The 15,609-nt window shown below is 37.9% G+C and overlaps 1 protein-coding gene across 2 annotated transcripts in view; it reads left to right on the forward strand.

Annotated features, from left to right (window-relative positions):
* The first annotated feature begins 2,114 nt into the window (after positions 1-2,114).
* The window catches only part of LOC129004775 (calcium release-activated calcium channel protein 1), a 110,713-nt gene continuing 97,218 nt past the window's right edge, over positions 2,115-15,609 (forward strand). For both annotated transcript variants that reach the window (XM_054433405.1, XM_054433415.1), the window contains exon 1: positions 2,115-2,232. The gene's annotated coding sequence lies outside the window, so the exon portion shown is untranslated. The remainder of the gene's footprint in view (positions 2,233-15,609) is intronic.

The raw sequence follows: 15,609 nt of genomic DNA on the forward strand, positions 1-15,609 counted from the left end.
GTGTACCTCAAACAAATGCATCTTTCATGTTTGGTTATGTAACTTGTGATGAAGTCCTATCGGTAATTAGGAAAATGAAAAACTCAAAAACAAAAGATATTTATGACATTTCTAACTGGTTCATCAAAGAGACCTCCTCCTGTGTTGTTTTCCCTCTCACAGTATGCATAAATGCTTGTCTTCAGGAAGGACACTTTCCTGAATTTTTAAAATTGTCAAAGATCTGTCCGATTTTCAAAAAGGGGGATAAAGCTAGTCCTCAGAGCTATCGGCCTATCAGTCTGGTACCGACTTTGGCTAAGGTAGTCGAACATGTGATTTATAACCAGGTGAGAAATTTTTTGAGTATCATGCTCTGTTCAACGAACAACAATTTGGTTTCAGGGCTGGACGCTCTACTACGGGGGCCATCGATGCCATGGTCCGCACAGTCTTCAATTGTTTTGAAAGTCGAGAGGCTGCTTGGGCCACTTTTATTGACCTAAGCAAGGCCTTTGATTGTGTTGACCATGGCATCCTCCTCCAAAAGCTGGAGTATTATGGTATCCGTGGTGCGAGCCTCAGCCTATTCAGGACATACCTTGCTGATCGAAGACAGGCAGTTTGCATAGGCAATACCTGGTCCTCTGTCCTATCCACTAACTGTGGAGTACCTCAGGGCTCAGTATTAGGTCCTCTCCTGTTCCTCATTGCCATCAATGACCTGCCCTTCAGCCTCAACTGTGAAGCATATTTGTATGCAGACGATACCACCATTCTAAATAAGGGTGCAGATGTAACGCAGCTTGTAGCTGCAGTGGAAAGTAGCCTAAGTTTGACCTCTGAATGGTTTGCAGCAAATAAATTCCTTGTCAACGAGGACAAAACACAGTCTATGCTATTTAGCTTGCGGCCTATACCTCAAATGGAGGAAACTATAAAAAACAACTCAAATGTTAAGATTCTTGGAGTAATTGTTGATCCCCAACTAACTTGGAACTCCGAGGTACAACATATATGCACAAGACTAAGTAGGCTTACTTTTTTATTTAGAAAATTAAGGAACCTTCTGCCTCTAAATCATCTCAAAAATGTTTACTTTGCACTTGTCCAGTCAATTCTAAGCTACGGGATAATCCTTTGGGGAAATAGTTACCACATCAATGATGTTCTTGTTGCCCAAAAAGAGATTATTAGAACTATATTTAACAAAGATCAAAATGAACATTGTAAACCATTATTTATTAACTTTAATGCTTTGACTGTGATAAACCTTTATATTTATAATGTATTGTTATCTAGTTTTAAGTTGCATGAAACCTTTGCTCTAAGGGGTGATTTTCATTGCTTTGACACTAGGAAAAGAGAAAACCTTGACATTCCTTTTACAAGACTGGAAAAGATTAAAAGAAGCCATATTATTATGGGTAGCAAGTTGTGGAACAAACTATCGCCAAGAATAATTCAACTCCCTTACAATAGTTTTAAGAATGCAATTTATGAATGGCTTGTCAGAAACCCCCTGTATAAGATTGATGAGTTTTTTGCTCTACAACCAATGACATAACCTCAAATGATTATTTAATACCAGCCTTGCATGTATTTTCAGCCTGTCTATAGCTTATCTGCTTTTGTATGATTATTTATTTGCATGATTTGTAATAATTCTTTATTATTACTATTAGTTGCTTGAACTTGACTTGTGCCTCTACCAGCATGTATTTATATAATTTGACTGTGTCTCATGCATTTATATAATGTCTATAGACGAATAAATATCATTTCATTTCATTTCATCATTTCATTTCATTTCATTTCATTACGTTTTGCTGGCCATGCCGGCCATGCCAGTCATCGTCATTTGGGGACCGAGCAGGTTCTTACATCCCTAGGGCCGCAAAATCAGCTGATCGCTTACTTTTTTAAACATGAATGCATATTAAATACACAAACAGTATCCAAGATTTATGTTCAATAACAAATGTTTGTAAACTAACAAATAACCTTAATTGCAGGATGAATTGGAAGCAATCACAACTCAGTATGTCTACATCGAGGCTGCCTGGTATATTAAACCGAAGCCCTCTAAGCAAGCTAGAGGGGAAAAAAACATGGCCAAGTTAAATAAAAGTTAAAGTAACTCTACTGAACTCATCGCTGTCTGTCTATTTTACTCCCTGTGTTTTGCAATATAAGATAATAAACAATAATTATTTTGCAATGTCTTGTTGGCTCGCAATTATTCTTGTGAAGGTACAGTAATCAATTGGGCATCAATACTTTCTTGTACTTCCCTTCATTTAATTAATAAAATTTTATTTAAATTAGGACCATTCAACCTCATATTTAATTTTGAGTAGGCACAGTGGTCCTAACTTGTCATACAACCTCCTGCTTTTCATAATGAATAATGTTAATCTACCAGTTTCCTTTAACATTTTTGCATACAACTAACCTAGCCTAATTTCCTCATATCCAATACAACTTCTTAGATCTTGGATTCCGTTCTTGTCCATCTTTGTTTACTAGGCCTAACCTATAGGCCTACCTAGTTTGATAAAACGTTTTTAAATTGGACACAGTTACTTAACTGGGCTACGCTAATATTGATTGCAACTATCGATTCGATTATAGTTAACCTTCATGCGATTTTTTCACCATCAGCAAGTTTGGTTGGTTAGGTTAGGTTATGATAGTTTAATTTTATAATAGATAACTTATATTTTAAAATATCGATTATTAATCAATATTTTCAATTCGATAGTTTCAATCAATATTAGCGTAGCCCAGTTAAGAAACTGTACCCTTCAAATTCGTAGAGGATAGGCCTAAACGTCCTGTAATCGGACGTGGATTAAGCGTCTGGCAGTTACTGTCATAACCTAACCGAACCAACAAAACTTGCTGGTAATGAAAAAATCAAATGAAGGTTAAATTCTAATCATAAAATAAAATTATAAATGCCAAAAATTCTAACTGAAGATGTAGGCCTACAGTTAAGAAGAAATGGCATTCAAAGCAAAATCTTTGACAAAAAGTTAAAGTTACTGATGGAATTCGAACCATTGACTTCTTGCATATCAGCCGAGCATTCTATCCACTACACCACGAACATCAATGGCTATACATCGTATGATTGTGGTAATGGCATTCCCAGCCCGCACAACCCGGTGATGTTACTGCCGGACGCCTAATCCACGTCCAGTTACCGGACGCGTATCCTCTGTGTTTTAAATTACCTACCTTAAATGTCTAGTGTCTTTGCTGTCTTGGTCAGTTCCCTTGTTAGCGAATTTCCCAATAGGGAAGTGTAGCTATTACCGTAGGTCTCATGGTAAGACTTAGGCCCGGGACCGATTTACTTTTTTGATGTCCCCAGAGGCCAAAAACACCATTCGTTCACATTTTTATATATGTATATATATACATCTATTACATATATATATGTGTGTGTCCATCCCCACGCGGGTCATTCCATATGAAATCAACCAATGGTCTGGAACTTGAAATCACAGAATTCAATGATAATTTTTTTATAAGTTATACTATGCCTATTAGAGAATATGAAAAATACCAAGTTTTAGATTTTTTTGACTTTTTGTTTCTGAGTTACCTATAAATTTTTGAAAATCTAAAAATCGGCCGATTTTTGACGCGTTTGGAAATCTTTAAATACCTCTACCTACAAAACCATTTAACTTAGAGAGTTCAAACTTTCACCATTCTCTTTAGGATTTCAAGAGCTACAATTTGATATGTCACTTGACTATATTAGCTTCGTAATAAAAATTTTCAAAAATCCAAAAAAAGTTTTTTTGAAAAATCTTAAAATCGAAATGTTTAATTTTTTTGGGGAAAAAATATGTTTTTTGTTTTTCTTATTAGAGTGCATGTGCCAAATTTCATTATGGTACTCCAATGGGATCATATTAAAAAAAATACTACTGTGTAGTTAAACATGTAAAATGAACACCTAAAAAGTGTTTATTGACTATAGATGCATGACGTAACATAGTACCTACTGTAGCAAAGAAAAATTTATTGTGAAAATACATAATTATAAAGAAAGATCTATATTACAGTGCAGTAAAATAAACTTTAATAATGATACTAATAAAATAATAACTACATTGAATACATTTGGGACTGACTATTTTGTTGACCCGGGTCAACAAATTCAATATATTTCGAAAAAAAAACACTTGGAATGTAGATATGTACTTGAAACTTGGAACGAAGGTATATCCACATGTATTCTACACGTATGTTAAATTTGGTAACGATTAAAAAATATTTACCTACTTTATTAACAAAAAACCGCCGCAAAAAGCTAATTTTATTTTGTTGACCCGGGTCAATCACCAATAAAAGGTACTTAGAATTTAACTAGCCTATATACATGAAACTTGGAAAGAAGGTATATCTACATGTATTCTACACGTATGTGACATTTGGTAACGATAAAAATTTATTTACCTATTTTATTAACCAAAAACCGCCCAAAACTGCTAATTTTATTTTGTTGACCCGGGTCAATCGCCAATAAAAGGTACTTAGAATTAGACTATATACATGAAACTTGGAAAGAAGATATATCTACATGTATTCTACACGTATGTGACATTTGGTAACGATAAAAATTCATTTACCTATTTTATTAACTAAAAACCGCCCAAAATAGCTCATTTTATTTTGTTGACCCGGGTCAATCGCCTAAAAAAGGTACTTAGAATTAAACTATATACATGAAACTTGGAACGAAGGTATGTCCACATGTATTCTACACGTATGTTAAATTTGGTAACAATTAAAAAATAGTTACCTATTTTATTAACTAAAAACCGCCCAAAATAGCTCATTTTATTTTGTTGACCCGGGTCAATAGCCAATAAAAGGTACTTAGAATTAAACTATATACATGAAACTTGGAACGAAGGTATGTCCGCATGTATTCTACACGTATGTGACATTTGGTAACGATAAAAATTTATTTACCTATTTTATTAACTAAAAACCGCCCAAAACTGCTAATTTTATTTTGTTGACCCGGGTCAATCGCCAATAAAAGGTACTTAGCATTAGACTATATACATGAAACTTGGAACGAAGGTATGTCCACATGTATTCTACACGTATGTAAAATTTGGTAACAATTAAAAAATAGTTACCTATTTTATTAACTAAAAACCGCCCAAAATAGCTCATTTTATTTTGTTGACCCGGGTCAATCGCCTAAAAAAGGTACTTAGAATTAAACTATGTACATGAAACTTGGAACGAAGGTATGTCCACATGTATTCTACACGTATGTTAAATTTGGTGACGATTAAAAAATATTTACCTACTTTATTAACAAAAAACTGCCGCAAAAAGCTAATTTTATTTTGTTGACCCGGGTCAATCACCAATAAAAGGTACATAGAATTAAACTATATACATGAAACTTGGATCGAAGGTATATCTACATGTATTCTACACGTATGTGACATCCGGTAACGATAAAAATTATTAACCTATTTTATTAACTAAAAACCGCCCAAAACTGCTAATTTTATTTTGTTGACCCGGGTCAATCGCCAATAAAAGGTACTTAGCATTAGACTATATACATGAAACTTGGAACGAAGGTATATCCACATGTATTCTACACGTATGTAACATTTGGTAACAATTAAAAAATAGTTACATATTTTATTAACTAAAAACCGCCCAAAATGGCTCATTTTATTTTGTTGGCCCTGGTCAATCACCAATAAAAGGTACTTAAAATTAAACTATATACATGAAACTTGGAACGAAGGTATATCCACATGTATTCTACACTTATGTAACATTTGGTAACAATTAAAAAATAGTTACCTATTTTATTATAGTTAATAAAATAGGTTAATAATTTTTATCGTTACCGGATGTCACATACGTGTAGAATACATGTAGATATACCTTCGATCCAAGTTTCATGTATATAGTTTAATTCTATGTACCTTTTATTGGTGATTGACCCGGGTCAACAAAATAAAATGAGCCATTTTGGGTGGTTTTTAGTTAATAAAATAGGTAACTATTTTTTAATTGTTACCAAATGTTACATAAGTGTAGAATACATGTGGATATACCTTCGTTCCAAGTTTCATGTATATAGTTTAATTTAAGTACCTTTTATTGGTGATTGACCAGGGCCAACAAAATAAAATGAGCCATTTTGGGCGGTTTTTAGTTAATAAAATATGTAACTATTTTTTAATTGTTACCAAATGTTACATACGTGTAGAATACATGTGGATATACCTTCGTTCCAAGTTTCATGTATATAGTTTAATTCTAAGTACCTTTTATTGGCGATTGACCCGGGTCAACAAAATAAAAATAGCAGTTTTGGGTGGTTTTTAGTTAATAAAATAGGTTAATAATTTTTATCGTTACCGGGTGTCACATACGTGTAGAATACATGTAGATATACCTTCGATCCAAGTTTCATGTATATAGTTTAATTCTATGTACCTTTTATTGGTGATTGACCCGGGTCAACAAAATAAAATGAGCCATTTTGTGTGGTTTTTAGTTAATAAAATAGGTAACTATTTTTTAATTGTTACCAAATGTTACATAAGTGTAGAATACATGTGGATATACCTTCGTTCCAAGTTTCATGTATATAGTTTAATTCTAAGTACCTTTTTTATGCGATTGACCCGGGTCAACAAAATCAAATTAGCTATTTTGGGCGGTTTTTAGTTAATAAAATAGGCCTAGGTAAATAAATTTGTATCGTTACCAAATTTCACATACGTGTAGAATACATGTGGATATACCTTCGTTCCAAGTTTCATGTATATAGTTTAATTTTAAGTAGCCTACCTTTTATTGGTGATTGACCCGGGTCAACAAAATTAAATGAGCCATTTTGGGCGGTTTTTAGTTAATAAAATAGGTAAATATTTTTTAATTGTTACCAAATTTTACATACGTGTAGAATACATGTGGACATACCTTCGTTCCAAGTTTCATGTATATAGTTTAATTCTAAGTACCTTTTTTAGGCGATTGACCCGGGTCAACAAAATAAAATGAGCTATTTTGGGCGGTTTTTAGTTAATAAAATAGGTAAATAAATTTTTATCGTTACCAAATTTAACATACGTGTAGAATACATGTGGATATAACTTCGTTCCAAGTTTCGTGTATATAATTTAATTCTAAGTACCTTTTATTGGTGATTGACCCTGGTCAACAAAATAAAATTAGCTTTTTGCGGCAGTTTTTTGTTAATAAAGTAGGTAAATATTTTTTAATCATCACCAAATTTTACATACGTGTAGAATACATGTGGACATACCTTCGTTCCAAGTTTCATGTATATAGTTTAATTCTAAGTACCTTTTTTAGGCGATTGACCCGGGTCAACAAAATAAAATGAGCTATTTTGGGCGGTTTTTAGTTAATAAAATAGGTAAATAAATTTTTATCGTTACCAAATTTAACATACGTGTAGAATACATGTGGATATAACTTCGTTCCAAGTTTCATGTATATAATTTAATTCTAAGTACCTTTTATTGGTGATTGACCCGGGTCAACAAAATAAAATTAGCTTTTTGCGGCAGTTTTTTGTTAATAAAGTAGGTAAATATTTTTTAATCGTCACCAAATTTAACATACGTGTAGAATACATGTGGATATACCTTCGTTCCAAGTTTCATGTATATAGTCTAATGCTAAGTACCTTTTATTGGCGATTGACCCGGGTCAACAAAATAAAATTAGCTATTTTGGGCGGTTTTTAGTTAATAAAATATATAAATATTTTTTTATCGTTACCAAATTTTACATACGAGTAGAAAACATGTTTATATACCTTCGTTCCAAGTTTCATGTAAATATCTACATTCCAAGTGTTTTTTCTTCTTAATATATTGAATTTGTTGACCCGGGTCAACAAAATAGGGAGTCCCAATACATTTTACCAATCAGTAGGATATAAGCCTATGCCTGCCATTGTATTTTGTAGCAAATGATTCATAAAAGTCATTGATATTCTTACCACCTCTTTATAATCATGAAATTAATTGTTATGTTTTTTGAATACTGTAATGTCTTTTTCATTTCAGGCTATCACTTTAAAATAACCAATTTAATGTTGTTTATTTATAAAATATTATTTTTGATAACATTATATATTTAAGATGGTCATATTTCAGTGTTCAATTTATTTACAATACAAAAACATTATCATCTAGTAAACTGATGTGAACACAAGCCACTGTCTTGAAACCAGTATGTAATGGTTTTATGCATATAGGCCTAATGCTTGCTTCTTCTTTGATAAAATTTGGGAAGCTTTGGACATCTTGTCGGCAGATAATTTGTATGTCCTACCAGTTGGCGTGGTTCGATTAACACTGCATTAATAAAATTATGTGTCACTGTTAATACATCTGGTCTTCTGAGATATGCAAAAGAAGGAGGTGGTCCAATGAGGATGGAGAAATGGTATTTTTGTCTATGGTATAACTTAGTAAGTTCTTTTTCAGATTGGTTTTTAGACAAAACACAAGCTATCCAACATTTTCTGTTATATGCACAAGCAACAAATCCATTTATTTCTTCAAATGGTACATCATTAACTTAGCATCTGGAGCAACTTGTACGACGTGAAGATCCTACTTTTCAGTATCAGATATAATTTTTATGTCATATCAATGACTTTTTTATGAATCATTTGCTACAAAATACAATGGCAGGCATAGGCCTAAAGCCTACTGATTGGTAAAATGTATTCAATGTAGTTATTATTTTATTAGTATCATTATTATACTATCATTATTATAGTATTTTACTGCACTATAATACAGATCTTTCTTTATACTTATGTATTTTCACAATACATTTTTCTTTGTTCAAACCTATTAAGATTACAGTACACTATAACACGTCATGCATCTATAGTCAATAAAAACTTGTGTTCATTTTACCTGTTTAACTACACAGTAGTATTTTTTTTAAATATGATCCCATAGGAGTACCATAATTAAATTTGGCACATGCACTATAATAAGAAGTACAAAACACATATTTTTTCCCCAAAAAAATTAAACATTTCGATTTTAAGATTTTTCAAAAAAACTTTTTTTGGATTTGTGAAAATTTTTATTACGAAGCTAATATAGTCAAGTGACATATCAAATTGTAGCTCTTGAAATTCTAAAGAGAATGGTGAAAATTTGAACTCTCTAAGTTGAATGGTTTTGTAGGTAGAGGTATTTAAAGATTTCCAAACGCGTCAAAAATTGGCCGATTTTTAGATTTTCAAAAATGTATAACTCAGAAACAAAAAGTCAAAAAAATCTAAAATTTTGTATTTTCAATTACTTTGAGGTATAGAACAAAATTACCAAATATTACCCATTTTGAAAACCTTAAGTTGGTTCTGAAATTATTTTTTTATTGGTTGATTTGACATGGAATGACCCGAAACGCGGAAAAACGACCAAAACAACCAAAAATTCTTTTTACCAAAACACGTCATGTGGGTAGACCGACTCAAATTAACCGTAATATTAAGCAGATCACGACGATGCAAGTATTTTTTGGATCCGAGTTCAAATAAGCGAGATTTTCACGTAAATCTGCGATATTTTGGATTTTTGCTCCAACTTTTGTCTGTGTTAAAATACCAGCTGATCAGGATCAGCTGGTCATTATTTTATTATATTTGTTTAGGTTTAATTTAACAGGTAAAAGGGATGATACTAAGCATAACCTAACCTACCATAACCTAACATAACCTAACCAACCTAACCTAACCAACCTAACCTAACCTAACCTAACCTAACCAACCTAACCTAACCAACCTAACCTAACCTAACCAGCCTAACCTAACCTAACAAGCAACATGGCAGTGCTACTACAACCAATGAATAGGTTGGTAGCCTACTGAAAAAAATCCCAATTTCAACCCTATTTCCCATAATTCTCCCGACTAATTACCCATTATTTTTTACACATTAAATTACAATGATAAACCACGTTAGATGTCTCCTTAACCCAAAACCCCAAATTCCCACCTGTCCCCTAGTGAGTTGGAGTTATTGCTGGTAGTATCACGTTTTCGTGAAAATCTCGCTTATTTGACGTCGGATCCAAAAAATACTTGCATCGTCGTGATCTGCTTAATATTCCGGTTAATTTGAGTACTCACATGATGTGTTTTGGTAAAAAAATGTTTTTCCGCGTTATGGTCGTTTTCGGTGGAAAAAGAACGCCATTTTCGGAATCAGCGTCGAATTTCGAGTAGAATGAAAAAATTTCAAAAATCGCGTGCAAACCCGATAACTAAAATGCATTTAAGTTATTCTGATCTTGTTTAGGTTAAAATATAGTCTATTATGGATTAAGAAATGAAACTGTTCCAAGCTAACCTTAACATAACCAACCAGTCCGTTTCATAACAGAAAAGGCAAGTGGAGAATATTAAACGGAATGTTTAATAATACATTACAGCTAGTTTGGTTAGTTTTGTTAAATTAGTTTAGAACAGTTTCATTTAAATAATTAAATTATCGTTTGTTGATACTGAACCATATTTATTTATCGTAGTTGTCAGCTGATAACTTATGTTTCAATTCGTTATTATCGAGTAAAATCATCATGCGTCAATTCGATATATCGAGAAAAAATCATCGATAATAATGAATGTTCCCTTTAACAGGAGAGTACCGAGTAATGTGTGTCAAGCCTTTTTAGTAAAGCTTTAATTCTTATGAAGTCAGTATTTTCATCCCTTAAAAGTCCTTTAATTTAATTTTTAGTTTTAGTTAGGCCTAATGTTCTTCTTGTGACTCCTCTTGTTTTCTTTACTTTGGTAATGTCCATCTTGACTCAATAATGTACTCTCTGAAAGACTACAGTACCTTTTGAAATAAACTCCATTGCAATATTTTTTTTTTTTTTTTTTTTTTTTTTTTTTCTTAGGGAGAGGAGGGAAAATGCTTTTACGCACACAGGTAGCCAGCCTGTAGTGTGAGACTCCTGAAAATTATCAGACTACTCACTAAAAAACCCCCTCTACTCTGTTGGACACAGACCTGGAATTGTTTGTCACATTACTTCAAGTCAGGCCAACATGTGACCTAAGCCCTCAGGGCTCGCACCGTTTCTGGCATTTAGATTCTTAATGACCTACACCGCATCCCGGTCAAGGTCAATCTTCTTGGCGCGGAGAATACCCTGGATATAATGTGACACACAGGTCCAATTGTCCTCACCCTCCGTCATAATCGGTATGACCGTGTCCACCGACAGCAGTCCTACTAACTGTTGAGCCTCCAGGCGGGGCCTTTCCCAGCGCTGGCAGTGAAAAAATGTATGTTCCACGTCATCGAGAATGCCTGGGCAGTATATGCAGTCGGGTGACACGGCTTTGTCCATCCTGAACAGGTACGACCGTAAAAAGCCGTGTCCCGTCAGAAATTGGGTGAGGTAGAAGTCCACCTCTCCGTGCCGCCGATCCACCCAAGGTTGGACTTGCTGTATCAGTCGCCTGGTCCAGAGTCCCCGTGTCTCCTGTTCCCAGCCCTCCTGCCACAGCTGGTAGGTGCGGGTGCGTTCCTCTGTTCGTGCCTCGTCCTCCCCACGGCGCCGGTAAATTGCCTTTCTCTCCGCCGCCAAAAGTTTGACGGGGATGACTCCAGCAATCACCAGGACGGCGGGCTCGGACACTGTTCGGTAGGCAGATGCTACCCTCAGTGCTGCCTGACGCTGCACTCGGGCGAGCCGCATCCTGTATGCCTCCTTATTTAGTGCGTCTGCCCACACCTCCGCACCGTACAAGAGTACGGACTGGACCGAAGACATTAACAGCCTTCTACGACTGGACCGAGGCCCTCCGACATTGGCCATCAACCGGCTAAGAGAAGAAACCACCCTAGCGGCCTTGTCAGCTGTACGGAAGATCTGATCCCGCCAGCTAAGCTTGCTGTCTACCATGACCCCAAGATACTTGGCAGAACGAACAGTTTGAACCTCGACGGCTCCCACCCTCAACGGCACGATGGTGTCAATCCGTTTTTTTTTGTCAAAATCACGATCTCGGTTTTGCTCAGAGCAAGCGAGAGACCGTGGTCTGCCATCCATGCGTTTATGGTACGCATAACTCGGTTTAGCTTTAGGTGAGCCAGCTCAACGCTACGTGCAGCTATCAAAGCTGCAACGTCATCTGCGTACCCAACCAAAACCGTTCTCCTCAGGCATTTCAGACCTCAGAAGGCTGTCATAAGCGACGTTCCAGAGGTCTGGGCCGAGTATGGAACCTTGGGCAGCACCAGAAGTGACACTCATCGTTCGCGGGCCCTCCGCAGTGTCATACGTTAGGAGGCGAAACCGGAGATAATCCTCTATGATGCGCATGAGGTATGCCGGCACGTGGAAGGTGTTCTCCAGAGCGTCCAGCATATCGCACCACCTCGCAGAATTAAATGCATTTCGCACATCGAGCGTTACGAGCAGCACAACCCTGCGAGAGTAGCTTCACCTCCTCAATCGCATCAATCGTTGATTGCCCCATCCTGAATCCATACTGACGAGGGGAGAGGCCCCCGCAGCGACAACGGCTGAATTTAGCTGGGAACGGATCAATTTCTCAAGGACTTTGCCAGCCGTATCCAACATACACAGAGGTCTGTAAGAGGATGGCAGATCTGGGTCTCCCTTGCCCTTCTCAACAAGCACAAGCCTAGCTGTCTTCCAGCACAAGGGGAAAACCCCTTCAACCAGGCAGGCGTTGTACATGCTCAAAAGGATCAAGGGGTTGGTTGTCAAAACCTTCTTGAGGACTTCACCGGGTACCCCATCGGGACCAGGAGCCTTGTTGTTCTTCAGGGATATTACGGCCGCCACCAGCTCTTCAGGGCTGAAAAGTGGGACATCGTCCACCCTTCCAAAATCCCGCAGTGGGCGCAACGCGTGAGCCGGGAAAAGGGACTCGACCATCCTCTCCATAGTGACCCTGTCCATGACGGAAGGTGGAGAGCGGGTTCCAAGTTTCTTGGTTACAAGTTTGTAACCCAGGCCCCACGGGTTGGAATCAACATCGTCCCTTAATTTATCCCAGCAACTGCGTTTATTCCGATTGATGGCTCGACGAAGATACCTCCTAGCCACCCTATAAGCATCCGACTTACGCCGTCTGTCTAGGGGTTCTCTAGCCCTGGTAGCAAGTCTTCTGGCCCTCAATGCTGCTTGACGCAATTCCGCAATCTCGGCAGTCCACCAGTACACAGGACGCTTATTGCACCGGTATCTCCTGCGAGGCATAGACTCATCGCAGGCCGAGACAATCAGTTTCATCGTGGATGCAACTAACGCCTCTGCGTGAGGGAAGCCAGTTGTAGGATGAACCACCGGCGTTCTTCGTAGGATGGCTCCATTGAATTTTGCCACGTCCAGTTTTTTAATGTTCCATCGAACGGGCACTTGACGAAACGCTGCCACTTGTCTCTGATGACCATCCAGGACGTCAAAAATTATGTACTGGTGGTCACTGGCCGTGTAATCCTCCAGGACTCTCCAGGCTCTGATCCTTGGCAAAAGAGACTCAGATCCCGCATCCCAGGGCGCCGGAAAGTTGGCGTGTTGCCCTCGTTGACGACAACGAGTCCGGCTCTGGCAGCAAAGTCCAGAATGTACTTGCCCCGGGAATTTGTGAGAGTCATTCCCCACTCGACAGCCCTAGCATTAAAATCCCCACCCACGACGACGTGTCCTGTGGTATTGCGCACGCTCTCTTCCAGGCGGTCTATCTTCTCACGAAAGTCACGGATGGCCTCATTGGGAGACACTAAAGTAAGTGACATCCCGGCACCGAACCCAAACGAAACCTCGGCCCTTCGCGTGACCCCGTACTTGTACTGTAGCTGCATTACGCGCCCAGATTGCAGCAGTACCAAGACTATCAGGGAACCAAAAAGCTGGGTCCCTATCACGGTACTGGTACTGTTCGCTGACTAAAAGCGCGTCGACATCGTGTTCTAGGGCAAGCTGACATAGAAGTGCGTCAGCCGTCCTGGATCGCTCAAGATTGCATTGAAGGATTCTTATCTTCGTGGGAGGGCTTTCGCTTGTTGTAGTGCAGATTTAAATACACTGCACTTTCCAGACCCAGCTATATGATTCAAGTGTTTTTCAGCGAGCCCATTTTCTTTGCAAAGAAAACAGGACTCGACTTGGCAGTCCTTACGGATGTGACCGACCTCCCCGCACCGAAGGCAGTTCTTGCTTCGGTCCGGTCCCTTGCAGTTTCGGGAGGAATGGCCGAAACAGAGGCATTTAAAACACCTTCCACTCTCCGTCTAAGCCTGCAGTTGACCCAGCCGACTCTCAGATGCTGGAGTGCCAGCACCTTATTGGCATGTGCGTCTGCCATTTCGGCGACCGCCATCCGCTGCTGGCTCCTATTCGGTTTTGTGAGCCACACCTTAAGAAAAGCCGTTTGCCCATCAAGCTCGGGGATAGCTTTCTTCAGGGCTTCCACAACATCAACCTCCGTCGACACACAATTGTAACGGTCGTATTCCCCTTGGAATACCTACCGCTACTTTGGGTGATGTAGCTCAGAAATGAAACTCAGCACTCGCTTACAAAACCCAACTTTATTAAATACTCAAAAACAACACAAAGATAAACTCACAATCATAAAAGGTAGAGTAGACTGGAACTGTATAAATCATTTAGTTAGAAACTGAAACCCCAATTTGGAAAAGACTCTAAACCCCTATTTTGAAAACCCTTTACATTTTCTTACCTGGACCCAAGGCCAAGGGCCTTGGGCTCCAGTTCCCCCAGCAGGACCCCTTCCTCTGGTGCACCACACAAACCACTCCACACCAAACTGACCCCTTGATCAAGTGCACTGGCCTACTTAAAGCAACAGCCTTCAGTAGGTCAGCACAACAAGTTATTGTTTAACAACACTACCAGCCTACTCACACAACATTGCCAAACACTTCCTCTTTACAATATTTGACCCTCCTATTACATCCCCCCATTTCCTCCAGACGATGTCCCCAGCGTCTCAACTACATAGATATATCCACTCAGAGAGAAAAAAAATTAATAACAAAAACTGATTAAAATCTTTTAAAATTGTACCTAAACAAAATTAAAATAAGGTTTAGGAGGGGAAGAACTGACCAACTGTTTGCTGACTTCCTCAGCAGTTGCGTCGATAAAGCCTCCTCGAACAGTCGTTGGTCTTCAGATGTTTGACTTCAGCCATGTCTTCTGCGATATCTCTCACTTCGGTGTCTATAGTCTGTAGTCCATCCAGCGTTCCTTGACAGCATTGATGATGAATCGACTTTGGTTGACGATGACGTTGGACTGCTTTTTCCATTGATTGAGTGTACTGCAGCCTGAAGTTCTCTTCTTAAAAGCCCTTGCCCCCAGCTGCGTTTCCCCAGTTTTCATTGAGTTTGACAAAGTCTCTTCCTCCGATCACAATGTTGAAGATAACACGGCAAATCATGAAGTTCTTGTAGCCTTGTCTACAGTTGGTCAGTGGGGATGGGTAAATAGGAAGCCTACACAAACATATAACTCACAAATACAACATATAATTTATAAAAAAAACCCTAG

The sequence above is a fragment of the Macrosteles quadrilineatus genome, unplaced genomic scaffold (assembly GCF_028750875.1).
Source record: "Macrosteles quadrilineatus isolate MER2022 unplaced genomic scaffold, UCM_ALF_1.0 Scaffold_1__1_contigs__length_201487025, whole genome shotgun sequence".
In the NCBI taxonomy this organism is placed as follows: Eukaryota; Metazoa; Arthropoda; class Insecta; order Hemiptera; family Cicadellidae; genus Macrosteles; species Macrosteles quadrilineatus.